Here is a 27799-nt window from a genome sequence, read left to right on the forward strand (position 1 = left end):
AGAGCAGGCAGAGCAAGCAGAGCAAGCAAAGGATCTCAATTAGCACTGACTTGGAGCAAGGAAATGCAAAAGATCAACATTAATTTTGCAGCTGAAGAAGAAGAAATATTACGATACATTCAAACATGATACCCACTAAAAGTTCAGGAAAGATTTCAGGGAGATTATATCCAAAGTGATGACAGGACTTTTGAAGCAATTGACTTTGTCTTCGGCAGGCTTATCAAGCTAGCTCCACAACAAAACTCCATTGCCGCCAACTTAACTAGTCTATCTAGTCATTCTCCTTTACTTCAAAACTTTAACTAGAAAGGTCCAAACCTCCATTTACTTTTGAAAACTTTACAGTCTATTCCAAACTCTGTTACTCATGATAACTATAATAACTCTAATCTTATTTTGAGAGGTCATCTTGGTGCTAGACATAGCCCAGATGATCACTTTGTTGTACCTTTGAGTAGGTAGCTCTGTTGAGCTTCTCTTTTCTTTTTCTATATAAAAAAAAACTTTTTTGGTCTTGGTGCATAGCTCTTATGGCACACTGATTATATGATAAATACGCAACGATTATTATTTACTTTTACAGATGTATCATCCCTAATGCTTCCGGGATGTCGTACATCATGCTTTCCCCAAATAAAAGTCTTTTAAACAATGCATACAATAAGGTCGATTATAAGATCAAATTTTCCAATATCCATTAAAAATATTTATTTTGAGGATGTTCTAATGCATCTGGAAAACGGACGCGGGGCGAAGCCCGCCACACCAAATCGACAATTCCTACCAGACCCGGTGCATAGTACGGGTTACATACTAGTTGAGGTAGAGAACCTAACTAATTTCTTCAAAAATCACTCATGGGGTATAATTTACAAACCAATGGGAACTGCTCGCATTGATATGACTGCACAATTTTATGCTAACATTCATGATCCAGACCCAGGCAATTGCATGTTCAAGACTATTGTAGGAGATAAAATTTTCCCTGTGGATCATCATGTTATTGCATACCTATTGAATGTGACTCATATTGGTAGTGACCGATTTCCTCCTCCTGAGAAAGAAAGGTTGACTCCAGAAGTGATGTCAAATCGTCTTCTTAATAGAGATGTCTCTCGGAGAGATGAAAAGATTGATGTTCATGGTGCTGAGTTGTTTCTCAAGGTTGCTGGAAAACTGATTGTGGCCAACATGATGCCGAGCACTATTGACAAAATGCTATGGACCAGGTCTCTTGCTGAATTGGTCTGTTGATTTCTGTGGACTTATTGTTAATCAGATGATAAGTGTGAAACAGACTTCGAGGAAAACTCCAGGCTTTCCTTGTCTCGTTTCAAGGATTTGCAGTCATTTTGGAATCACTCCTTTTGGCTCCGATCTTGGAGGTCCAAAAGTTCTGACCATGTCAAGCATCGAAAAGATGAAGCAACCTTCAACTAGAGCCTCAACAAGTACTTATGCAACTTCAAACTCTGAACTTGTCCGTCTTCAACATGAAGTTGGGTGCATGAGATAGCAGTTGGAGTATGCTGAAGCGGAATATCCTGATCTGATTGAAAAATTTGATGAAATTGCTATCGCTTATTATGAGATGATTGATTAATCTCTGTATTTGCAATTTCTGTTGCTTGATTTGTCTGTTAAACTTCTTATGTTGAACCTTATTTGACTGTTATCGTTTAATAATTGTAATAACTTTAATGGTACTTTAGCCTTGAATGATTTTATCTTTCAATTAAATTGCTAAATGTGTTAAATCCATAAGAAGTACAGATGAAAATGTCAAAAGTTAAGTCTTTCATATGTCAATATTGATAAAAGATTGAATGAACTTTTGACAAACAAAAGTTAAGCCTATTATGTCATTATACAAATATTGATGGAAGATAAGATGAACTTTTGTTTACAAAGATTAAGTCTATTATATGTATCTATGCAAATATTGATGAAAAATAGAATGAATCTTTGAATATTCCGCAGTATTGGTCTTTCCCCGATCCACATCTTTGTGCAAATACTGTGTGACTCCGTAAGTTCTCTTATATGAGCATTTCCGATTAAATTAATCGTGGGTTCTCTTGTGGTTAATTTAATTGAGTATTTTGGGTACAAATTCATGTTTCATGTAATTTGTTAATGTCCAAAGAAATCCTTATTTTCTTGAGAAAGTAGGGTCACTCTTGTTGTTCTTTCGGGAATGATATTTTATGGGGGAGAGTTCTTATTTGAACTTGTGCTTAATTGCCAAATCTTTGTGGGAAGTGCGGCTGTGGAATATTATAGGAGTTATCTTGTATCTTTATAAACTCCTTGATAAATGCATTTAGTTTCGGCTATATGATTGCATCTAAACAAAGTTAATGTATTGTTCTCTTTTGGTCATGAAGTATCTCTATGGAAATTCCATTAGGATCCCACTAGTTTTCATACCTTTGCCAATTTTATTGACAAAAAGGGGGAGAATTAAGTGTAGTTCACACTACAAGAAATACATATGGTTTACGGATCATTATGTAAGGGGGAGTGGTTTTCATGTGAGGTGAAGTATTGACTACGGGGGGGGGGGGGGGGGGGGGGGGGGGGTGATACATATCACCATAGTATTGTTGTCAAAGTTGTGATACAATTAGACTTTGATGCTGTGTAATAATACTATGACACTGTATAACAATGATTGGGAGCAACTGTTTTCTCATTGTTATAACAACGGATCTTCAACAACTATGATGCTGAGTTGAACACCTTTAGAATCATGGAGTACTTGGAAGTGACTAAGATTTCGAGTAATGTTGAAGAACCAAGAAGATCAAGCATTTGGATGAGAAGCTACAAAGTCTATTTGTTTGTAATCTATATGTATTGATAGTTTTGTCACTAAAATTGACAAAGGGGGAGATTGTTAGAGCACTGCTCGGTCGAACTCTAAAGCGTTGCTATCTCAAGCTTGTTTGTCGAGTTTAGTGATCAAAACTATAAGTCTTGATTTCTAGTCTACTTATAGTAATGTCTCGGACTAGGATCGATTGTGTAATTGAGATTTAGCCTTCACGGCGTTCATCGATTGAAGACGGGGAACTACTAAGGAGATCTTGTAGAAATTCATCAACAAAAGGCATGTGGAGACTAAAACTCATCTATCACTCACAAAGTCTATTTCTACTATATCTCCCTTCTTGAGACAAATACACATTTGATATTTCGAGTTGAGTTTAACTCGCTTACATATTTCTCGAAATATGTGTTGGTAAGCTTTCGCTTTAACCAAGTTCATCTTATATTCTTGACGAAAGTCAAAATATGATCATATGAAAATCGCCTGGTAACATCTTACATGATTTGTGTGATACAGTCATTTGATGTAGACTCAGAATGTTTCGTATTGATTATTTCAATAACTTGAAAATCGCTTTGATGCTAATAGTTAGTGAAAAAAACTATTGTCATCCTCTAAGAAGAACACTTAACCATAATTGGATTTAGACATAATATGCGTACTTGCATATATGTTGATCCAAGACCGATATAGTATGCATACCTGTATGCGTACTAGGAAGGTCAGGTAAAGTTCGGGAGCCTTGGTATGCGTACCCATACGCGTACTGGTGAACTCAGTTGAAGTCTGGGAACTTTTGTATGCGTACCCTTATGCTGATCAATTCAACTGTTGTTTTGGATGTGTGATAGTATGCGCACCCGTTCGCATACTATCGGACACAGTCCAAGTCCGGCTACTTAAATATGCGTACCCGTTTGCATACTTCAGTGGGTTAAGTTCTAGAATCGGTTTGTTCATGAACTAATACATTTATATAATAAAGAATGCAATCTTTTGCAAATCGTGGCTATAATGTTCATGACTTGATTCGAGTGAATCAAAATCGATTTTGCTTCAATTGTGTCTTGTATACTTCTATGAGAATATAAACAATTGAACAACTCTATAACTAGTTTCATTTGAGTCATTTGAACTAGTTGTGGTTAAGATGAATAAGGTTGATATGAAAGTTTTCATACGACTAACTTCGATTAACTATTGTTGAGCCAACAAGGTGCACACGTTTAGGTACGGTTACTCATATCTAAATGAAATCACTTTTCATTTGTGTGTAACAAGCTAAGTTCGATCTAACGGTTGAAAGATATTAGCTTAAGTCTAATTAGGTTTTCATCTAACAGTGAATATTGAATGTTTTGTTACCAAGGTAACATTGATTGCAAACCCTGATTTTGAAGACTATATAAAGGAGAACTCTAGCAACTGGGAAACCTAATCCCCACACCTCCTGTGTGATACTAGTTGCGACTTGAGTCGATTCTCCTTTAACTTAGGTTTTTCACAAAACCCTGTAGGTTAATGACTTGAAGACTTCATTGGGATTGTGAAGCCATACCCAACTATTTTCTCTGTAGTACTATCTTCTCTAAGATTTTCTCGGGATTGATTTTCCGATAGGCAAGATAAAAAGTAGTCACAAACATCTTCATCTCATCGTTTGTGATTCCACAATATCTTGTTTCGCTGCCATACGATTAATATTATTGTGAGGTAATTGATATTTCTAGGTTGTTTTTCGAGAATATAAGTCTGGTATATCAATTGGTTCCTGTTCACCTTGATCTATCAAAAGACGGAACAAAACTCATAGGTTTATCTGTGGGAGATAGATTTATCTGTTCTATAGATTTTTCTGTGTGAGACAGATTGGTCTATCAAGTCTTCGACTTTAGGTCGTAGCAACTCTTAGTTGTGGGTGGGATCAGCTAAGGGAATCAAGTGCGCAGAATCTGGCGTGGTTCTAGAGGCGTAAGGAACGCGACTGTTCCTTGATCAGTGTGAGATTGATTAGGGCTCAACTACATTCCAGTCTGAAGTTAACTTGGAGTAGGCTAGTGTATGTAGAGGCTTAATACAGTGGTGTTCAGATGTGGACTATGTCCCGGGTTTTTTCTGCATTTGCGGTTTCCTCGTTAACAAATTTTTTGGTGTCTGTGTTATTTCTTTTCCACATTATATTTTATTATATAATAGAAATACCACATGTTGTGCGTTAAGTTCAATCAGTTCTTGAATCCGGCCTTTGGGTTGTTGATTGAATTGATTGACATTTGGATATTGGTTTGTAATACCGTCCAAGTTATTTCTCTTATTCAATCGGGTTCGCAAATTCCTATTTGTTTGATTGCGTATTGAATTGAGAAATCGAGATACAAACTCTTGGATATATTTCCATTGATTGAGTCTGACTGTCTAGTTGATTCTCTTGAAATTATATTGGAGTTTTCCATACAGATTGCTAAGTGAAATATTGGGTGTGGTTGTTAGACCCCCGCTTTTTCACTATCAATACTCCATCAAGAATTTTTCTTCCTTTAATAAAACTAGATTGAGAAGATGAGATAAGATTAGGAAGGTGTACCTTTAAACGCTCCGCCAAAACCTTTGAGATGATTTTTTACACACTCCCAATAAGGCTAATAGGCCGAAAATCTTTTACTTCCTCTACACCCATCTTTTTAAGGATAAGCGCGATAAAATTATTTTTCAATGACGAATGAAGAACATATTGTTGTCATTAAATTCTTCGAAAACCTTCATCAAATCTTCTTTTAGGAAATCCCAACAAACAATAAAGATCTTCATAGGAAATCTACTGACCCGTAGCACGATCAATTCCCAAATGTTTAATTGCAATCTTAACTTCCTATTTCACTAAAAGATCTCTCCAACCAAATACTTGCATTCATCAATACACTTTAGACATATACTCTTGATTCTTGGACGGTTTTTTGAAATTTTATTTAAAAGCTAATTCAAAATGATTTGCAATACCCGTCTTGATTTCTTCCTTGTTTCCGGTCCAACGTCCATTGATACAAAGGTTATTGATGCTGTTAAACGCTCTATGACCTTTCACTACTCGATGAAAATCTTTGGTGTTACGATCACCATCTCTAATGTATCTGATTCTTGATTTTTGTCTCAACATTAGGTTTTGACGACGATGAGCCACCTCAAAATCCACTTTAGCCTTCACAAGCATGTCTCTTCAACTTCAGTAAGACCCCTATCGTCATCTAAATCGTCCAATTCTTTCAACTTGGTTAGAGCCGTGTTAATAACCCGATCAATGCTCCCAAAGACTTCTCTATTCCACACTTTCAATTTAACCTTTAAAAGATTTAGTTTCTTTGCAAAACGTTCGCCCGTCGTACCTATAAAAGAAAAAGACTCCCACCATTTTTTCACTAAAGGGATTATTTTAGTACCTTCAAGCCAAACTAATTGAAATCGAAAAGCGCAAGCACCCCAATCGGAATCCAATAAGCATAACTCAATAGGAAAGTGATCCGAAAAAGGCCGCTTGAAGATAATATTTGGAAAATGATCTTCCTAATCCGGCGAGAAAAGAAAACAATCATCTTACTCTTCTTGTTATGATTCCAACTACAGACTAACAAGTAAGCACTTTTCCATTTTCCTATATTGTTTGGAGTTTCAATCTTACTCATTAATATAAATACAAAATAGCTAACTTTCCACTGCTATTCGTATATATGTTATCCGAGTAAGATTGAAACTCCAAACTAGGAAAATGGAAAATTCTTTCTTGTTAGTTTGTAGTTGGAATCATACGTACAGAATCAAGTTCATGTTCTGACACACAGTGATAGAACCAATGGAAATGGTCTTGCCACAGAGGCCGGCTGTCGGCTAGATATTATCATATAAACAATCATTGTACCGGATTAACATTATCACGTACTCATCGTTTTCAATTTATGTGCCAATTAATCAATCAAAATGGTGTCACGACAAAAAAAAATAATGGAAAAATTAGACCCAAAACCGAATAAACAGTTAAGTATTCTGTTTTATAATAGTACAATTGTAAAATCTCTTCGGTTTTAACTTATGGTTGTGTCTAGGCAGCAGCATTCAAGAGTTGAGAGGTCAGCTCGAGTTTTAGTTGCCTTCTGTTTATACTGCTCGTCGAAAAGATTAATGGCTCTTAAGGAAAAAAACTTATCGATCTTGCGACTGTTTAGATATGAAGACGGAGTCGACAAATTGTTGATTCAGTTGGGAACTATTGGTAGCATAGGAGATGGAATGATGACGCCTCTCACCATGGTAGTTCTCAGTAGTATAATTAACGAATATGGACCTTCTGATAATGCTTTCTCCAATAGTATCGTGGACAAGGTAATTTATTCGTTTAACGACTAAGATGAGTACTGTGAAAAGATAGATAGTTGGATGCAATATTCTAATCCCAACCAGTTACAGAATTGAATAGTATGTGACATCAATTTGAATTTCTGTTTCAAATTTTGCAGTACTCGATCAGGCTACTATATGTTGCTGTCGGGGTTGGAGGTGCAGCTTTCATGGGTACATTAAGTTGCCTATTTTCTGTATCGCTAGAATGTTAAAGCCGTCATAGTTAGACAGGTTTTAGGTTATAATAGGTTTCTCAACTTGAGAAAACCAAAGATAAAACTTTGTTTATATAGGTTATGTTACATGACTTGCCGTACGGGAAAACAATTCGCCTTAGCTTGGCGTACAATACATAACACAAATAACTAACGCTATAGAGCGTAGAAAAGCGGGTGGTCAGAAACAGTAAGCTTAGAACGTAGAAAAGAGAATCGATCTCTCGAGAGACGTTTAGTGAAGACATCATCAACTTGATCCTTAGAACAAACAAAACGAACATGTAATTGACCACATTGAACTCTTTCTCGAACAAAATGATAATCGATCTCAATATGTTTAGTACGATCATGGAAAAGTGGATTCATAGTAAGACAGGTAGCACCGAGATTATCACACCATAAGACAGCAGGAGTGCAAACTGGAACTTGAAGTTCTTTAAGGAGAGACTCAATTCACATGAGTTCAGCAGTAGCAATGGCAAGTCCCCGGTATTCAGCTTCCGTACTCGACTTAGAGACAGTTTATGCTTTCTAGCACTCCATGAAATGATTTTGGATCCCAAGTAAACACAATAACCACTAGTAGAACGTCTATTAGTTGGATCACCAGGCCAGTCAGCATCTGTATATGCTTGAAAACTCAGTCGCAAACTAGAAGAAGGTTTGAGAGTAATGCCATAAGAGGAAGTACCTTTTAGATAACGCAAGATTCTCTTGACAAGAAGAAGATGCTTGTCGGTAGGATGTTGCATAAATTGACAAACTTTATTGACTGAGAAAGCAAGCTCTGGCCGTGTGATCAACAAATATTGAAGACCACCAACAAGACTCCGATATTCAGTAGGATTTTTCAAAGGAACCCCACCTTGCGGATTTAGTTCAGTAGAAGTAGTAAAAGGAGTATTCACAGGCTTCGCTCTTTGCATATTGGCACGCTCCAATAAATCCTCTATATAACGACCCTGAGAAAGGAATAAACCATCAGTTGTTCTTGTAACTTCAACACCGAGAAAAAGAGACAACTCGCCAAGATCCTTTAGTGCAAATTCCTTGTGTAAAGTGTCAATAAGATGTTGCAAATAAGAAGAAGAGGATCCTGTCAAGATAATGTCGTCAACATATACAAGGAGATAAGTAACATCAGTAGTTGAACGACGAATAAACAAGGAAGAATCTGCTCGGGAAACGACAAAGCCAAGTTGTTGTAAAAACACACTAAGACGAGTGTACCACGCCCTTGGTGCCTGTTTCAGGCCGTATAAGGATTCATGCAATCAACAAACATGATCAGGATAGTTCGGATCAGTATATACAGGAGGTTGCTTCATATATACCTCCTCCGTAAGAACCATTGAGGAATGCATTTTGAATGTCAAGTTGTCGAACATGCCAAGCAGATGTAAGAGCCAAAGTGAGAATAACACGAATCGTACAAGGCTTTATAACTGGACTAAAGGTTTCTCCATAGTCTTTTCCTTCACGTTGATGAAAACCTTGAGCCACTAGACGATATTTACGTCGTTCAATAATTTCATCAGCAAGTCGTTTGACACGAAATACTTATTTACACCCCACTACATTCATATCCGGAGTACGTTTAACATATGACCAAGTGCCATTTTGGACAAGAGCATTATATTGATCATCCATAGACTTACGCCATTTAGGATCTTCCTTTGCTTGCAAATAACAAGTTGGCTCAAAGAAAACATCAGTAATTGTGTCATACTTCGAAGCTAAAAGAGCTTTCGGTTCGAAAATACCATCTTTTCCCCTTGTCACCATAGAATGAGCATTCCTAGTTGGTGATCGAGTAGCGGAGTCAGATTTTTCAGTTAAGGAAGTAGTTTCCGGTGATACAGTAGAAACAATAGTAGGAGGATTCGGCTGGTCTTGGTCTTCATCAAGAATACTGGGTTGGGCAGTAACCGAGACTGGCTGTTGAGCTTCAGAAGGAGCAGAAATAAGTAACAGAGGCTTTCTGCTGTATGTACGACCAAAACGGTGAACAATAGGTGCAAAGGACTCTTCAACTTCCGTATTAATACTAACAACAGGTTGAAAAGACTCTTGAACTTCCGTAGTAATACTAGCAGGTGGGTCAGTAGGTGCTGACAATGAAGACTTCTGAGATTCCGTATTAATACCAACAGGTAGGTTAACATGTGGTGACAATGAAGACCGCCCACAATCCAAAGTGGGAGATATTTCCAACTCCTGACCAGCTGCATGTCGACATTGTGGCAGACCAGCAGCTGTTGTGTGGTTGGTAAATTCAGTCAGCTGAGTATCAATAGGACGTTGTAGTGGTGATAATGACTCTGGCAGGCCAACGGTAGGAGGAATCTTCAATGCATTAGTAGAACTGCAAACAGGAAAAATAGGAGTAGAAAAATTGGCAGGAGGGCTGGATAGAGTAGCGGAAACAGGAAGGGAGGAAAGGGCTGCAGAAACCGGAAAGAAAGGGAAATAAGTAGTTACCTGTGAAGGATCCGGGGAAGACAGTAGTGCCGAGGAGGTGGAATCTGCAAAGGGAAAAGATGACTCGTCGAAAACAACATGACGCGACCAATAAACTCGATTAGAAGGAATGTGCAAATACTTGTAACCCTTGCGAGTTGCGCAATAACCAAGAAAAACACAAGGAGATGACCGAGATTCAAGTTTATTAGATCGATAAGCTCTTAGATGGGGAAAACATAAGCAACCAAAAGTCCGAAGAGATAGTAAATTTGGGACTTTATTAAATAACAATTCATATGGAGATTTAACACCTGTAGGAACGGAGGGAACACGATTCATAAGATAAGTGGAAGTGGAAAAAGCATCATACCAAAAGCGAGGCGGGACGGAAGCCATGGAAAGAAGTGTTAGGCCTATTTCAACTATATGACGATGTTGTCTTTCTGCAGGACCATTCTGAGCAGATGTATGGGGGCAAGTAAAGCGATGTTGAGTACCATTTTGTTGCAAAATTTTAGTGAGCTTCTTATATTCAGTATCGTTATCAGTTTGGAAAACTTTGATTTTTCGACCAAAGAGAGTTTGTACTTGGCGATAAAAAACATCAAAGATACCAATGACATCAGATTTTGTATACATAGGATAAATCCAAGTGAAACGGCTAAAAGCATCAACAAAAATAATATAGTACCTAAAACCTTCATTAGATAAAAGTGGAGCAAGACCCCAAACATCTGAAACAATAAGATCCAAAGGATTGGTACTAGCATTAAAACTAAGTTTGTGACTTTTATTTGCTAAACAAGACTGACACATAGAGAACGTAAAAGCAGAAACAGGTAAGCTGTGCTTAAAGACAATGGCTTTGACAGTTTTGAGCATTGGATGCCCTAACGAGAGTGCCAAGTTTGTAAGGAGGCACGTTCACCAACAAGAGCAGAAACATGTGAAACAGGAAGAAGAGTATAAAGACCCTCCTTATTAAGCATTCCTCGAAGTACCACCTCCCCAGTTTGGCGATCCTTCACAAGGCAAAAGGAGTCATAGAATTCAAAAAAGACATTATTATCAAGGCAGAATTTAGAGACAGACAAGAGATTTTTAGAGAGATGTGGAACATGAAGAACATTAGGGATAAGAAACTTACTAGTAGGAGTGGAAAGAATGCCATCGCCAGTATTAGAAATTGGCAAGGATGAACCACCAGCAATTCGAATATGATCAGGTCCGTTGTACTCATAATGGGTGTGTAAGTTGCTGAGATCATTAGTCATATGATTCGTTGCACCACTATCAGGAAGCCAGTCATAGGCGTAAGCAGAATGTTGAGTAGCATAAGCAGCTGGAGCATTGGATGAGGGCCTTCTTCCTCTAGTAGAATTACTTTTATACGGTGGACGTTTCTCACGAGGAGGATATGTCACAGTATCCAACCTTTTGCGACAATCCCTAGCATTGTGAAAAGGTTTAATGCACATCTGACAAACAACAGCTGGTTTGCGTCTCTTGTAAAAGGAACATCTGCAGGGGTATTCACAAAGGCAATATTTGCAAGTGGTTGAGAGAGAGCAACCTGATTCTGCGCAGTGACACGATGATCATAAAACAGCAACATGGATTCAAAATCATCAGCAGTAATAACACCCATAGTAGTGATTAAAGAGCTAACAATTGATTCATATGATGAATCAAGACCCTTTATAACATAATGACGAAACTCTTTATCAGAAACTTCAACACCACTAGCAGCAAGAGAATCCACAGTATTTTTGACTGATTTGAATGTAATCAGACATAGTGAAGTTTCCCTTCTTGATTGATGAAAGAGACTTTTTAAGGTGGATGAGATGTGCATTAGTTTTAGATGCAAAAAGAGCTTCAAGTTTGGTCCAGATTGCGGAAGAAGAAGGGTGTTTGACAGAAACTATATTTGATTTCGATAATTGAGTGAAATTTATCTCCTGTTGGAAAGGTTGACCAAAAATATATGTATTTTAGTATTTGGACTTTTCAACCCTTTTCTTTTTATTTTATGACGTATTTTATCCCATCCGTACACGACATTTCTATTTTTTATTATTATTATTTTTTACCGTTACCGGTCAGTTACCGGTTATTATTTAACCGTGTCACACGTGGATATTGGGATAGCACCTGTAGACACCGTATAAATGTTGGGGTCATAGGCTTAAAAGTTTTTTTTTGGTTTGTAGACATCGATTTTGTGATGTCCCGACTTTGCATATTTATTTTTGATTATACGATGATTATTAAAAAATTATACGGTGATTAGTGAAACATTTATTACTAATCCTCCTCGATGTCTACTGGATGATTTTTGTTTTTAATCAAACAGAAAATTTCATCTTACTCTTCAATCTTCATCACTGACTTCTTCTGTTCCTCTTCTTTTTCTCATTCTTCTTATCTCTCTTAATTGTTTCCTTCATCTTCTATTCTCGTCATTCAAGGCAACCAGGGAGCTTTATTTTCTGGAAGAGAGCAGGTTTTGCATTTCTTTTCTCTCTCAATTGTTGTGTTAGGGGGGAAAGAAGCATTGAAATCATCGTAGATCCAGGTTATTCAATTCTGTTGATGAATAGGTTTTTATTTCTCTGTCTTATTATCTAGGGTTTTGATTCTCTTACCCTATGGAATAGAATCTATCTATTTCCTTAAAATCTCTTCTTCTTTATGCTTGAGGTAACCAGATTTTGTGGAATTTATACAATAAATAGTGATTAATTTGGATATTTAGGGATTGAAAACGAAAATTGAACTTAGGGGTTGATCTTAATTGAGGATTTTTTGCTGAAAATTTGCGTTTTTTGTTTCTGCATATACGGAGGTTGGTTTTAAATCTGAACGAGAGATGTGTAATTGCTAATAGCTGATCTTGGAAGGAAAATCAAAACCTGGGTTTTGGATTTTGATGTTCAAATGTAGTTCCTTTTTGAGTTATTGGTTGCAGGATTGATGATTTTTGTCACAAGTGATTGTTAGAGAGTTGGGGTTGTTGATTTAAGAAATTATTATCTAATGAAGTGAGAGTAGAGTAGAATAATGTACTCTTTGGAGCAGATTCTGTGTCGGAATCATCGATTGGAGCTGCTACAGATGTAATTTAATTCCAGCAGGTTTCGTTTGGATTAGTGGCTCTTTTACAAGGTGAATTGTCTTAAACTCACATGTTCCAATTTTTAGGATGTTATGGGTGTTCCATTTTTGAATATTTTCGGTGTTACATTGGAACGATGTTCAGGCTAGAAGAGTTCCTGCGACAAAGGTCACCAAGGTGACTCCTGTCCCTGGTGTTTCCTTGAAAATGCAGCAAAGTACAAAGACTGATGCAAGAGGGTGTTTAGCTGATTTATATCTTGAAGAACAGATAACTTGAGACCCGTCACAACAACATCCTACTCCTTGCATGAAAGGTATGTTAAATTGATACCACTAATTAATTTGTAATGGGAAGTAGTTGTTAGTTATATATAATCGGAATCTTAATTTGCTTTGTACGTCTTATTAGATGTGGATATATTAGTGTCTGACTGAATAATCCTAATGAAGACAAGACTGAGGTTGCTGAGAACTACAGCATGGTCCAGTGATTACAGATATTGATTCTGATCAGGAGGATCCTCTGATGTGCAGCCTCTACGCACCAGATATCTACATCAAATCACGTGTCTCAGAGGTTTTGAAGTTCCCAATGCAAATTGGTTTTTCAGCTTATCTGAAGACCTTGTTTCAATTATATGGAAACTTTACAAAACGACATAAGTCAAACCATGCGGGGCATTTTAATCAATTGGCCGGTGGAGGTTAGTTCATAAATTCTTATTCGGGCTTTGGTGACTACTGCTGGATATTGAAGTCTGTTTTCTTATTTCAGGTGTCTGAGGAATATAAGTTAGCTTCAAATACATCTACCTAACTGTATACTTTGTCCATCGGTTTGTATCTCAAAATTTCATTGAAAGGCAAAAACTTCTACTGGCTAGGGTCACTTGCATGCTCATGGCTTCGTAAGGCTCTTATTCTTTACATATAACTTTGTAGTTTTGATTCAGGTCATCTGTTGTTTACATGATTTATGGAATTTCTATTATTTGTTACTGGTTCACAGGAAGTACGAAGAGATTCGTGTCGAAGAGTTCTGCTTCATCACAGATAATACATACTCAGGCGACGAGGTGTGTGCCAATTGCCACCTGAATCTTCAATGCAGTTTTTATTTTCCTGTTCGAATGTTGACTATACTCATGGCTGGTACTGAAAATGGAGGGCGAAGTACTAAACTATCTGTGCTTTCAGTTATCAGCACCTACAGTTAAAACGTTTCTTTAGGTACGTTCATAACATATTCTTCAGTTTCGCTGTTGATGCTGACCTTGGTCAGCTATCTAAAAGTTCGAGCGTTAAGTTAAAATCAGTTAATATAATCTCTTTGTCTGATTCGTCTGAGAAGGCTTGTTGCAATCATGGAGGCTGCAGTGATTCACATGTAGAGAAAACTAATGGCTCCAATTTAGAGGAAGATGCGTGCACTGACTCACAGTTGGCTGACAGTGAACAGGCCACTTATGCTTCTGCCAACAATGACCTAAAGGGTACTAAAGCATATCAGGAAGCTCATGTTCCCGGACTTTATAATCTTGCCATGGCCATAATTGATAACAGGGGTCACAGAGTAGTGGCACAGGTGCAAATTTGCCTGATTTGTTAATTTTTCCGTGACTTGGCTCTTCTGATTGAGTTAATTTTTGGTATTTAATTTTGGTCTTTTTTTTTTTTCAATCCTTAATTCTGGGTTATTGAAACAAATCTTGATTGAGTTAATTGAGTTGACTCAGTCTTCTGAATCTTTTTGATATGATTTATATGAATGTCTTGGATTAGAATTTGTGGAGTGTGGCTAATATCACTATGTAAATTTACTGTTTCAGTGAATAATTCAACATTAGAAATTTGTAGAGTATTGGATATGATATTGATGATTCACCAGTGTTGCTACTTTTGATGTTGTAGGTGCAAATATAGCTATCAATTGATAGATGTTGAGCATATGTGGCCTTTATATGTTAGAAAAATGATATTTACCTCCCTTATGAAACTATTCTTCATTTGCTTATGGATTGATGATACTTAAATTGAATTTTGGTACTGTGTAAAGGTGAAAAGAGTAAACTGCTAGCTACATCTTAGTTAAGATTTTGGATATTTTTTGTTCTGTATCCTTGCCAAGAGCTCCACTGTTGTCTTTCAAAAAGCTTCTACCAGAACTTTAGTAGTTGGCTTGTTTCTTGTCAGTTTGTAAAATTTTCGAACTCCTTTTCTTGCAAATTTTGTCACTTTGTCAGCAGCATGTCTTCAACTTTCTATTATATGATGGCAAAAATGAGAATTTATGTACCTAAAGAAACTAGAATGTCCATAAATCTATGTGTACTGTATGTATAAACCACCAAAGAGTTAATTAGATCAAAATATAGCTACTGACCGCTGGTTTCACATGCCCAGAAGTTTTGTTGTTCATGAAAGGATATAATGTTTCATTGTCGTCATCAAGATCTTGCAATTATGGAGATATTCTTGCTATTAAAACCTAGTTACTAGATTTTCTATTTGTTTCCATCTATACGAGATTTGATGTTTTGTACATATCTTTTAGATGAAATGGTGGATTATTGTAGGTGATATGAATGGTTATGGATATGAAGTGCTGGTGGCGATTGAAGCAACCTGGTGGTAGTGGTTGAAGGCTGTAGAGATGTTGTCGTTGTTTAATGAAGACAGAAGAGATGTTATCGGATGGCTGCCAATGTAAAGCTAAACCTGTAAATGTTGAACATTTGAATGTAAAGCTGTTAACAGAGCTACGTAGCCTACATTTTTCAGACAAAGTCGGGGCTATAGCTCAGTTTGCTTGAAGAAGGTCAGATTCACTCCATTTCCTCTCCAAGAGGTACTATTGCTCTTTCCCACATTTTCATGTGCTGATGTCATTATGATATTTTGTAGAGGTACTAAAAAAGATGTTAGTAGCCTAATGAATTTATCGAACTACAGAAATGGAGCTAGCGATCTCAAATATTCACAATGCAGTGGATGAAAGCTGGGATATCCCAGATTGTATGCCAGAGTTGGACAAACTGTTGCAACAATATATCCAGGAGGTTCAGTTCGCTGTGCATATGGAGTTAATTTGGACTTAAAGCAATACAGGTGAAGGTACTACAAAGACAGCTTATGAATACTGCAGACCTGAAAAGCCAGCTGACACTAACTTGTCGAAATTGTAGGATCCCAGAACGCCTCAGAGAAGAGCCTGGACTGGGTAGAAGTTGTTACATAATCCAGTGCCATTTAGGGCTTTTTTTATACTCTAGTTGAATGTTCGAAAGGATATAGAGGTCTGGGGGCTGATTTAGATTTGTTAGTTTGTGTGTTGTCAGTTTTGCATTGTGATATTGAATTTCTTAATGAAGAGTAGAATGAGTTTGTTAGGTCTGTGATATCCTTAGAATTTTTTGAAAGAGTTGGTAGATTGGTAAAACTTCTCCTTAGAATCTTTTAAAAGAGTTGATAGATTGGTTACTGTTTTTTTTTCTTGATTGTGAAATTCCTAGAAAAGTTAAGTTGAAAAGGTTTTTGAGATTCTGTCAAATTCATTCTGGTATAATATTTAGGGAAACTTAGGTTGCATTCCACCGATAACCTTTTGAAAGTTAAGACATTGTTGAAAAGTACTTGTAAGGTTGCCATAGTAGTTAAGACATTGTTGAAAAGTACTTGTAAGGTTGCCATAGTGGGTGTTGCTGGAGTCATGGAGACATTTGAGTAGTTGAAATGGAACACACAGCTGAAGGTTCTGTACCGAACAACCAACAACCGAGTCTGCAGGGGACAGATTCTGCTACCCTTGTTCAAAGTAACTCAAGCAGTTTTTGGTACATTTGTTCCACCATATTTTGCTTCACTCCCATGTATAGTTAAGGCAGTTTTTGAACCACCAGTGGGATTATTATAGAGAGCATCATATTAAATTTATATACTTTTGGAATTTGAAAACTACTGTCTGTTCTTTTATATTGTTGACATTTGAATGAATGCTGGTATATTTTGAATGCCTTTACCAATATCATTTTTTTTTCCACAAATGAAAAATAACCACAAGCGCTATGAAAAGTTGTAAGTAGATTGTGATACAACAGTAAAAAAGGTTGCAATGGATATTTCTACTAAAGGTAGACCTTAAAGACCTTAGAGATAAGATACAATATGTCCCAAACTGCTCCTAAATTCTTTTATTCTAAAAGAGACAAACTGCTCCTAAATTCTTTTATTCTAAAAGAGACACATACAAATATGTACATAAAATATACTTTGTAAACAGAAGTTGTTCACATGAACAAAACTGACTGCATTTTGTTGTGCAACCTAAGTTGGCTTTTTGCACAACACTTGTTCAGAGACAAATTTTCATCACATTACTCAACAAATAGATCAATGCATTTAATAGTCTGCTCCGACTTAAGTTCCCGTAAGCACTAAGTTCACTTTTCATCCACTATGTTGGTCAAGAAGACCATATGCTTACAGGGGCATAAAAGCTTACATAATCAGTAAATTGGTTGTCTATTATTAAAGGATGTCTTATGGGGACCATGTCTTATCAATATTAGCATCTAAATCTTGTATTTGGATGATTAAAAAAACAACGCATGATTCCCTTATATGAACAGAAAAACAAAGGAATAAAAACTGACATGTTAAGGACACCTCCTCAAAGAAAAAGAAAATTTTTTCCCTGGCAGCGGATTAAGGAGAATCAGAAACATGTATGCAAATCCTCTCTAATACCCTTGTCAACCAAATTAACTGCACCATCGCTGATGGCATTCTAGATTTTAATGCTTTCCCCAGCGACCTGTTTGAAAAGAAAAAAAATTCAACAAGATGTAACAACGTTATTCTTGGGGGGTAGAAGAACAACTAATATTGCACATTTCACATACCATTGAAAGTGCTAACTGGATCACGAAGTTGTAAACTGCTGCTACTTGTGGCTATGATAAGTTCTTCAAATGTCAACAATGAAGGATCAAATGTATAAATATTCAGTCTGGTAGGAAGCACAAACTAAGCATATGCTCACAACAGAAAACAAGATAGAAGAAGGTTTACCTGGCAACCAAGAACTCGGAAAAGGAGCTGTTGTAAAGCTGGCAAGTGCTCAAGCAAATCGATTGTATTCATATCCCTAGTTCTCCGCAGACAACAACCAAAAGTTACATATACTTTTGGTGTCCACAGAGACGCAGTCGGCATTTGCTCAAACTAAAATATTTATTTACAAGCCCATTCTTAACTAATCAGTACCGGAATCCCTCCAGGGAAATCAAACAGAAGGCGAACTAATTTAGGCTATTGCTGAGCAGTTATAAGGTGTTCCAACTCTCATTATTAGCAATAATTTAATTTCTACAACTTAAAACAGAAAAGGTATAATGGCAACAGAGAAGTATTGAACTAGAGACTATTGTATTGATAACTTACCGGAGGATCAGTTTCAACGTCATACTTCACACACGGAAACATTCAAGCCTCTCTTCCAAGTACAACGCCTAGGCGCATACCCAAGCAAAATAATCCCAGGATAAAAACGAGATTAAAGTGTCGAGGTAAGTTTCATGGCTCTTCAAAATCGGAGAAATTCCAGAAGCTTTGGCTGTGTGCTATTAAAAATAGAATAAAACTATGGAGATGCTTAGATTTCTCAAAGCAGTCATACGCTCCCGGGGTTTTTGCCTTGATTTTTCCACAAGTGAAGATCTTTGGAGAGTGGACAGTGCCTTTGTGTATCGTTGTTAAGATACCAACTCACAGAGCTACAGAGAACAACAACCACAAGCTATAGTATGTACCATAAGCATTTTTTCATTATGTACAAAACATTAAAACAACACAACATACAACAGGTATCATCTTTTTACCCCAATTGGGATGTATGTCGGCCTTTTCGGTTTACCCACTTTGATGCATGGGTAATTAGCAGAGTCATGTAACTTGATATTACTAAACTTCGTAACATCATAGTCATACACTGTGACTTCTACAGGTTGCGCATCCGCATCATCCCATTTTCAGTTGATAGCAAAACTGCAATGTAGAAAGGCATAGAGGGCAAGAAATAAAAGTCCCGGATTGTAAGAGTGTGGAGTGTCAAACTAACTTCAGCATTCTACTATCTTCTAAAAAAAAGGAAATTTAAATACAATAAGAATAATTAAAGCTTACGTTTGTTTACGACAAGCCAACTCATTCAGTCCAGTGACCCAACCTTGATCCTTAAATTTTAAGCGTTCGCTTAGCCTGTCAGCAATCAAATCTTTCAATGAGATTACTTATACAACAAAAAACATGTCAACATTTGAAGCAAAATTACTCTTATTTAGTTAGCAACTAAATAGTCAAGTACAGACCCTGGATGTATTGTAATTATAGTAGACACATCTGCAGTATAATCAAAGTGATTAAAATTTGAATCTAAACAAAACAACAAATTTGCAGCACCAAGGGAATATGAAAAGCTTAATTACCAATATTCAGAGATAATCCCCCAGAGTGGTCCTAAAACTAGAATGAAACCCTTTACACCCTAGGACTCCACCGCCCAATTCGACAAAGTTCCATGGCTCATTGTGGAAGAATGACTGAGGAACAAGAAGACAACCCCTACAATTCAACCAAAGCATGTCAGATGAAAGGCATTTATAGCAGGAGCAAAACCTTGTTGCACCAAAAGCAATACGTTCATTTTTCACACGGCAGAATATTTAAAGAGCAATTGTTTTCTAGTTATCAAAATGGGTAAACCACAGGACTGAGTTTACCTCTCCATTCTGCACAAAGTAATAATTGCTTATGACGTACAGTTTTCTCTCAACTAAAACATACTGACCACCAACCCATGGAGTTCTAGATTATACAAAACCCATTCCAACCCATTTGATACTTATAAGCTTAATTATATGAGGTAAGGGGAAAAAGAACAAACGCATTTCAGCGCAAACAGTCTCCTCTCATCACAATTTTGAATCACAGAGATTTCAAATGAAGATCCAATCAGCATATTATGAAGAAATGCAATAAAAAGATGCTTGGGAACTCGTTGCAACCACGTTTTAGTTAACTAAAGCTCCGTAACTTGATCCAAAAAGATGAGTACAAACACAAATATACTAACCGGGACAGCTATATATCTCAACTATCCACAGATCTTACAACTAATTATCCGAAGGTTACTATAGTTAACCTCGTTCGACAATCCCACATTTCTTAGTCACTGTATCAGACAAGGTGAGTGAAAACAGAGATAGCAAAATTAAATGGACAATCTAATAATAAGATGATAATATCACATTTGACTTGAAAGTTTGAGGCAAATAGGGGCTAGCACTAAACCCAACTTACATAGTATATTAATCTAACTAGAGAAGATTTTCAATTATTTTTCCAAGATTGAAGCTTAACAGAATTTTCACATAAATCCGTATTAAAAACAAATGATAGCAGCAACCTCTAGTCATCTTCTTTTACTCTTCTTTGTTAGCCATACCATGTAGAAGAAAAAGAAACTCAGTATATGTTAGTACTAGTCTTATCAGACCCATAACTTAAAAAATGATAACTTCATCATTTCATTAGTTAGCAAAAGACGAATGAACCAAAAACACCAAACCTAAACTACTGACTATTACTAAGTCTATACTTGTTTTAACTTATTGCGGCACTAGTCCCTCAAGGACTAACCAATTAGTGATTGAATGGTTAACATGGCTAATTAACAAGACCATAATTTATCAATTTAACCTTGCATAAGAGATAGTGCAAACGGACCATACACACTACTGTGCACTAGCCCGCGTAAGAACGATGTGAGCTCACATACATATCTGTTAACTTTCACTTAAGAAAATAATACAAAGATACACTCACATACAGAAATCACTCACTGTTTCGCTGCATGCTGTCGTAAAACTATATCCAGAACTCTGAGAGCTTCTTGTGAGTTCTCATTTTCTTGACCACGTAATGCATTTGCCATGACCTGCATTGGGATCTTGGCAGCAAAACTTATATCTACCCTGAAAGTATTTCTATTGCATGGACGCTTCATCCTCTTTCTATCTGTTTCATTACAGTTTGCTATCAAAAGAGAAACATTGTATGGGCACTAGCTTTTTGTTGCATTTACCTGATAAGCAAGCTTGGCTAGAGCTAATTCTGATGGGTAAGTAAACACAACGGCAGTTCCACCAGCTGCAGAGCCCACTAAAAGATCAACAACAGGACCTGTACCCATTGCTCATATATCATGCTGAATATGGAACTAGCATCGTTTCCTCCCAATTAGACCAAAAACAAGGAATCCTTTGAATGAAAAGCTTCATTTTTTCTTTCCGGCAAAAACCAATGTCACAAAAGAACTCATACAGCAAGTAGCATATTATGACTTAATCATAGAATCCAAAGACATCCTCATGCTTCAACAACTTCTCCATAGATTGATACACATCAATTGAATGAAACCCTTCTTTTCTCGTCTATAAATTAAAATCCCCAAAAATTAATAAGAAGATCACAATTTTTTCAAATCAACAATTACACAAAAATTTAATTGACCTGATAACCTGCAAGAGAATCTTAATGCGTTCCATTGGGGCAATAGTGGTTTTAGCAAAGGCACCAGCAACACCAACAACAATCGATTCTTTAAAATAAACAGACAATGAATGAATCAGTGAAATATCTGTTTATACATTCCTCTTCGATGTAGATGAAGAACCCATCTAAAATCAAAATTTTAATCAAAAACCCATCTCGAAAATTGATATGAGATAAAAAAAGTATACCTTGATTTGTTTTCCAGACCAAAATCTCAGATCTCTTCTTCATACATATCGGCGTTAGGTTATGTTATTGCTGATTTTGGGGTTAGGTCATGGCTAGGTTATCTGTTCTTCAGAAGAAGTCTTGAGACAGAGAAATGGTGGATAAATCGTATTTCTATGTATTGCTGAAATTGATGGCTCCGCATCCTCTACACCCAGAATCCTCTACAATTGACTGTGCGCCTACCAATAATAAGAGAACGCCATGTGTTTGCGTTTAAACATACCAAAATCATACATTTTCACGGATATCCTCCTTCAATGATGTTGATGGAGGTTACACTATGGACGAAGTTCAGAAGAATAGAAAAGGCTATTTCACTGCACATTAGGATTGTCGCCATACCAAACGCCTGTGATGCTGATGGTTGCGACGTACACAAGAAATCCGGACCTGCTGCTTAAGCATGGACATAAACTATTCCATTTTCTATCATTAAAATGAAGTATTCTTTTGTGATTCATTGTAAACAGTAAGCCTTTAGCATGCAATATGAACACCTCTCTTTTGTCACGGCATGAACTTTGGATGCTTTATAATGGATATTATGTCAATGACTTTGCATACTGATAAGTAAAATGTTTGATGGCTATTTATATTTTGGTTTTTCAGTCCATAGTATTGGAAAAATGACTTTTAGCAAATATTCGTTCGCAGTATCAGTACAGATGTTCATAGTTACGACTGAAATTGAAAAACGAATACTATGGCATTTATGTAAATCAGAGGTATCAATAACAGACGGAATTTCACATAGGGAAGGAATCAACATAAAATGCAAGAGGAGCAACCCATTCTTACGGAAGTAGGAGGTTTGAAAACATGTTTTAAGATGAACAACAATTGTGACATCAGAGATTCTTGGCCCGTGCACAAAAAAAAAAGATTAACCACCAAATACAAAAATTAGTTAGCTTAAGGACCACGGGATAAGTGAAAAGAGATAATTGAAGGAGGATAAATATTTTCCTTTTTAATCTCCGTGAAAATCTTTCAATTTCAACAACTTTAATATACTAAAAACGTATGATTTTGGTATGTTTAAATGCAAACACATGGCGCTCCCTTATTGGTAGGCGCAGGATTTTGGGTGTAGAGGATCCGGAGCCGAAATTGATTTTAATACATGTATTGAATTTTAAAATTTTAATTACTCATTAATGGCTTTACTAATCAAACCCATGTCTCGACACCCACCGTATAAAGGGCATCTTAGCCATTATTCACACACACATATAGTTTTGGGCAAGTATTTGTATTCGTTATAGAATGGGTCACATATATGGGAATCAATCATATTTTTGGTCATTTCCATGAAGAGAAGAAGCACACGCCTTAACCTTGGCTAATACTGGAGCATTGAGGGGACATAATCCAACCGAGAAGTTTATCAGTGCGCCTCCAAGATAAAAATAACGGATTAGGTATTCCATTAACAAAGGGCTGGTGGACTTTCAAGAGAACCATCGACATATTTTTCCAAATCATAGCCTTGTAAATAAGGCGTGAACTGAGCTTTCCATAGCAAATAGTTATGACCCGTCAGTTTTTCTGAAATCGCACCATGGAGACGTTCAAAAGGTGCTGATCAACAGAGACAGAAGATGTAGCAGAGAAGGTCATTGAGGAAGACATAGACGAAGTAGTTGAAGAAGATTGAGAGGAAGATGAAGTATCCATGTCGAAAGAAGATGAAAAATAAGAAGATTGAGAAGGTTGTAAAAAGAAAACCCTAAACAGGTAGTATAGAATCGACCAGCTGTCTGATACCAAGACAGGTTTTAGGTTATAATAGGTTTCTCAACTTGAGAAAACCAAAGATAAAACTTTGTTTATATAGGTTCTGTTACATGACTTGTCGTACAGGAAAACAATTCGCCTTAGCTTGGCGTACAATACATAACACAAATAACTAACGCTATAAACAGAAAAGCTGTATATCAACAGGAAACAAAATTAAGTTTCCTAATCTGTAACATAGTTCCTTCCCCTCATTTCTGTTCTGTGTTTTTGCAGAAGGAGTTTGTTGGGCAACAACTGCAGAAAGACAGACAACACTTATGAGAAAAGACTATCTCAAATCGGTTCTAAGGCAAGACGTCGGTTATTTTGATACCCAAACAGGGACTTCTGCGACGTACCAAGTTGTCTCCACCATATCGTCAGATGTCAATTCTATCCAAGATGTTCTTAGTGAGAAGGTTTTTCAGCGTCACCAACTTTGTTGTTTTTGATGTCAATTCAATTCAAGGGGTTCCGCCTGAAGGTTTTCCAACTACGATATTTACAAAATTGCAGGTTTGAATTCAAATACTAAGTAGTTTCTCTCTTCATGCAGATACCGAACTTCCTTGCCCACTTGACAAGCTTCGCTGCCTGCCTGATTCTTGCGTTTGTACTGTCATGGAGGCTGGCACTGGCTTCCTTACCATTCACACTCATGTTTATTATCCCTGGTATTGTATTTGGTTCACTCTTGATGAAGCGTGGAGCAAAGATGAAGAGCGCTTATGGAGTTGCAGGTGGAATTGCAGAGCAAGCGGTCTCATCAATTCGAACCGTGTTTTCATACGTTGCAGAGCTTGAAACATTAGAAAGGTTCAGCCATGAACTACAGGAAAGTATGGAAATTGGAATAAAGCAAGGCTTTACCAAGGGATTAATGATCGGCAGTATGGGTATGATATTCGCAACTTGGGCTTTCCTCTCCTGGGTGGGAAGCGTTCTGGTAATCAGAAGGGGCGATAATGGCGGCCCTATTTTTATCGCCGGAATATGCATTATTCTTCGATTTTCCAGGCTTTTGCTTCAAACACTTTTTCCTTAAACTCACTAATTTAACTTTTCAGGTCTATTATGTTTGCGTTGCCAAATATTACATTCTTCGCAACCGCAATGGCTGCTGCTTCTCGAATATTTGAGATGATTAATCATCTTCCTAATATAGACTCCGAAGAAGAAAGTGGCAAGAAATTAGCAACTGTCAGAGGAGAATTAATATTCAAGGACGTAACTTTCAGCTACCCTTCGAGGCCTGGCACGCTTATATTACAAGGATTCAATCTTAACGTTCCGGCTGGTAGGTCAGTAGGACTCCTTGGAAGCAGCGGTTCCGGAAAATCAACAATTATCTCATTGCTTCAAAGATTCTACGACCCACTCAGAGGAGACATTCTCTTGGATGGGAACAGAATTAAGAAACTCCATCTGAAATGGCTGAGATCCCAGATGGGTCTGGTAAATCAAGAGCCAGTTCTCTTCGCGACTTCGATAAGAGAGAATATTTTATTTGGAAAAGGAGCTCCAATGCAGCTTGTCATTGATGCTGCAAAGGATGCTAATGCACATGACTTCATTTGTAACTTACCAGATGGATACGATACTCAAGTAGGCTGATACTCTCTCTTTTAACTATGGTGTCACTATCTAGCTACTGTTGATTCTTCTGATTTAAGTTCGACTGCCCAGGTTGGCCAATTCGGAGTTCAGTTATCTGGTGGTCAGAAACAAAGGATTGCCATTGCCAGAGCTTTGATCAGAGATCCAAAAATATTGTTGTTGGATGAGGCTACTAGTGCACTAGATGCCGAATCAGAAAGAACCGTACAAGACGCACTGGATAAAGCTTCAACAGGGAGAACAACAATCGTAATTGCTCATCGACTCTCAACAATGCGTGGATCCGACTTGATACTGGTTCTTCAGTCTGGGAAAGTAATTGAATCAGGCAGTCATGATGAACTAACTCAAATGAACAACAGGCAAGGTGGAGGAACATACTCAAAGATGGTGGAGTTGCAGCACAAGGCACTGCAAAATGATTCTTTGAATCCCAATATACAAACAGAAAGGAAGCACCAAACGAAGCTAACAAGTTTCCCGAGCCCAATAAGTATGAGATCGAGCGGTCAAAACAGCCCATCTCCGTATTTCACACATGCATTCTCTCCCAGTCCAGCCTATTCGTTCATCCAAAGTACTTGCAATGATGATCTATATGAGAGATGGAAACCTGGTCTCTTCTTATCCTCCAACACCTTCTCAGTGGCGTTTGTTGATGATGAATGCACCCGAGTGGAAGAGAGCCGTGCTTGGGTGTTTGGGGGATATTGGCTTCGGAGCAGTTCAGACAACGCATGCCTTCTCTTTGGGGTCAGTTGTATCAGTTTACTACTTGACAGACGACAATCTTATACGATCAAAGACCAACCTCTACTGCTTCATCTTCTTAGGCTTAACAGTTCTCAGCTTCGTCACAAATCTTCTGCAACATTACAACTTTGCTGTCATGGGAGAGAGATTAACCAAACGGGTACGTGAGAAAATGCTTGAGAAGGTGCTGACTTTTGAGATTGGATGGTTTGATCAAGATGAGAATACTAGTGCAGCAATCTGTGCAAGGTTAGCAACAGAAGAAAACATGGTTCGGTCCCTTGTAGGAGATCGGGTAGCATTGCTACTTCAGGTCTTTACTGGAGCTTCGCTTGCTTCTGTGTTAGCTTTGGTTGTCGCGTGGAGGTTAGCCGCTGTGATGATAGCTATGCAACCTTTTCTCATTTGCTGTTTCTATTCAAGGAGCGTGTTGATGAAGCGAATGCCAGAAAAAGCCCGAATAGCACAGAATGAAGGGAGTCAATTAGCGAGTGAAGCGGTTGTAAATCACACAACTATTACTGCCTTTTCATCTCAAAATAGGATATTGAGTCTCTTTGAAACTACCCAGAGAAGTCCTCACAAGGAGAGTGTCAAACAGTCATGGTTTGCAGGAATAGGATTATTCAGCTCTCAGTTTCTTACAACAGCCTCTATAGCTTTAAGTTTCTGGTACGGAGGGAGACTAATACATCAAAATGTAATAACATCACAGCACATGTTTCAAGCGTTCTTTGTCCTAATGAGCACAGGTAAGAACATAGCTGATGCAGGTAGCATGACTTCTGATTTAGCAAAGGGTGCGGATGCAGTAAGATCAGTGTTTGCCATCCTAGATAGGAAACCTGAGATTGACCCTGATGTTCCTCAAGGAATCAAACCTGAAAAGGAACTCGAGGGGAATATTGTGCTGAAAAATGTTTTCTTTGCATACCCAGCAAGGCCTGACCAGATGGTCTTCAAGGGTTTGAGTCTCAAAATAGAAGCTGGAACGACCGTGGCACTGGTTGGGGAAAGTGGGTCTGGCAAATCCACTATTATTTCGCTGATTGAGAGGTTCTACGATCCGCTGAACGGATCAGTAGAGATAGACAAGAAAGACATCAAGCTCTACAACTTGAGAGCCTTAAGATCACATATCGCCTTGGTTAGTCAGGAACCTACTCTATTTGCAGGAACCATCCGTGAGAACATAGTTTATGGGAAACTCAATGTTGCCGAAGCTGAACTAAGACAGGCAGCACTTCATGCCAATGCTCATGATTTCATAAGGTATGGGAAAATAAACATTAGGCCTGTCAAAAGATAAAAACATCTTCTGTTTGCTTTAATCAAGTATTATCTATTGCAGTTCCATGGAAAACGGGTATAACACTTGCTGCGGAGAGAAAGGGGTTCAGCTGTCGGGAGGTCAAAAGCAAAGAATAGCACTGGCTCGTGCAATTTTGAAGAATCCAGCCATTCTATTGTTGGATGAGGCAACTAGGCACTCGATAGTGTATCAGAAAACTTGGTTCAACAAGCACTGGAGAAAATGATGATTGGTAGAACCTGTGTAGTTGTGGCACACAGATTATCCACGATACAGAAAGCAGACACCATAGCAGTTATAAAAAATGGGAAAGTTGCTGAACAAGGATCACATTCCAGATTACTTGAAATCGGACATGGGGGATCATACTACTCTCTAATAAAATTACAAGGTAGTAACTCACCTTACGGGTAAAGCCTATGCAAGTAACAGAGAAGAAATGGAGGATAAATGTAAGCTGGAAGGAAA

General features: G+C 37.5%; 2 long non-coding RNA genes and 1 pseudogene across 17 annotated transcripts; 2 read left to right on the plus strand and 1 right to left on the minus strand.

The window, feature by feature from the left end:
• Positions 1–882: 882 nt before the first annotated feature.
• On the plus strand, positions 883–27745 carry LOC113279431 (annotated as a pseudogene).
• On the plus strand, positions 12130–16983 carry LOC113282381. 6 transcript variants are annotated; one of them, XR_003326867.1, is made up of 9 exons: positions 12130–13074; positions 13169–13340; positions 13436–13730; positions 13802–13934; positions 14036–14256; positions 14378–14611; positions 15603–15874; positions 15979–16666; positions 16709–16983. It is a non-coding gene; the product is annotated as an uncharacterized LOC113282381 (long non-coding RNA). The 6 variants fall into 6 exon arrangements; XR_003326868.1 differs by lacking the exon at positions 16709–16983 and having other exon boundaries at positions 15979–16134; positions 16212–16519; XR_003326872.1 differs by lacking the exon at positions 16709–16983 and having other exon boundaries at positions 15603–15844; positions 15979–16134; positions 16212–16519.
• On the minus strand, positions 17532–22369 carry LOC113282383. Of its 11 annotated transcripts, XR_003326880.1 has the most exons (9): positions 21828–22369; positions 20928–21685; positions 19512–19647; positions 19210–19284; positions 18906–19071; positions 18469–18823; positions 18097–18249; positions 17928–17990; positions 17532–17839 (listed from the first exon to the last, which is right to left on the minus strand). It is a non-coding gene; the product is annotated as an uncharacterized LOC113282383 (long non-coding RNA). The 11 variants fall into 11 exon arrangements; XR_003326876.1 differs by having other exon boundaries at positions 18097–19071; positions 20928–21518; positions 21606–21685; XR_003326874.1 differs by having other exon boundaries at positions 18097–19071; positions 20928–21518; positions 21598–21685.
• Positions 27746–27799: the final 54 nt, after the last annotated feature.

The sequence above is a fragment of the Papaver somniferum genome, chromosome 5 (genome assembly GCF_003573695.1).
Source record: "Papaver somniferum cultivar HN1 chromosome 5, ASM357369v1, whole genome shotgun sequence".
Lineage (NCBI taxonomy): Eukaryota > Viridiplantae > Streptophyta > Magnoliopsida > Ranunculales > Papaveraceae > Papaver > Papaver somniferum.